This window comes from Mobula birostris, chromosome 5 (assembly GCF_030028105.1).
Source record: "Mobula birostris isolate sMobBir1 chromosome 5, sMobBir1.hap1, whole genome shotgun sequence".
In the NCBI taxonomy this organism is placed as follows: Eukaryota; Metazoa; Chordata; class Chondrichthyes; order Myliobatiformes; family Myliobatidae; genus Mobula; species Mobula birostris.
This window is the reverse complement of record NC_092374.1, coordinates 188,403,472-188,404,362: the sequence shown is the minus strand read 5'-3', so window position 1 is coordinate 188,404,362 and position 891 is coordinate 188,403,472. Positions and strand designations below refer to the sequence as shown.

Below are 891 nucleotides of genomic sequence, written 5' to 3'. Positions count from 1 at the left end.
CTGGATCCCGCACAAGCTCATGCGTTCTGTGAATGAAACCCACCAGGAATGGCCCAACACCCAGCGGGCTGCTTCGACTACACGTCAGGGGCTGCTTCCAATTAAGGAAGGTATGCAAATAGCCAAGGCGAAAAGAAGTCGTGAGACCTTAAAAAGTAAAGCTAGGTTAGAAAGAGAGGAGAAACAACAGATGTAGCTGCATCTTCTTTCTAGGCTATATGTGGCTACACAGAAGCAAAGTAATTGAGCTCATGTTGATATTAAGGAGTCGTGCTCTCGTTGGCTCACTGTGCGGGATACATTAAAGTATACTTACCTGGCAGGGAACCGCTGGTGATCAGGAGGGCTGAGGTTCCAGGACGAGGCTATCCCATTGCACATCGGGTGTGCTGACGCCTGCGATATCCCCAAATGCGGGATACTCGACTGCATAATTTGTGGTAGTGGGGGACTGCGTTCGCGCTCTCCCCTGAGAGTCAATTTAAAGACAGACTTCAATGTGTTTGTTAGCCATCTGTTTTCTCCCTTACATAGCCTTCCCACCACCAGATCTTATCGTTATCGTTGGGGACAGGCTGGGAAGCTAAGCACATGCTTATACGTTGCTCGAGGAAGACCAAGAGGCTAACAGGGGAGTACGTTACAGGCCAAGCGGTTAAGACATTGTACTAGCGACCAGAAGGTCGTGAACGTGTTGTGTCCCTGAGCAAGGCACCTAATCACGCATTGCTCTGCGACGGGACGACATTGGTGCCTAGCTGTGTGGGTCCCAATGCCCTTCCCTCGGACAACATTGGTGTCGTGGAGAGGGGAGACTTGCAGCATGGGCAACTGCCGGTCTTCCATACAACCTTGCCCAGGCCTGCGCCCTGGAGAATGAAGACTTTCCAG

The 891-nt window shown here is 51.4% G+C and overlaps 1 non-coding gene across 1 annotated transcript; it reads left to right on the top strand.

Moving 5' to 3' along the window:
- The first annotated feature begins 308 nt into the window (after positions 1 to 308).
- Positions 309 to 472, top strand: LOC140198515 (U1 spliceosomal RNA). Its single transcript, XR_011886183.1, has one exon. It is a non-coding gene; the product is annotated as a U1 spliceosomal RNA (small nuclear RNA).
- Positions 473 to 891: the final 419 nt, after the last annotated feature.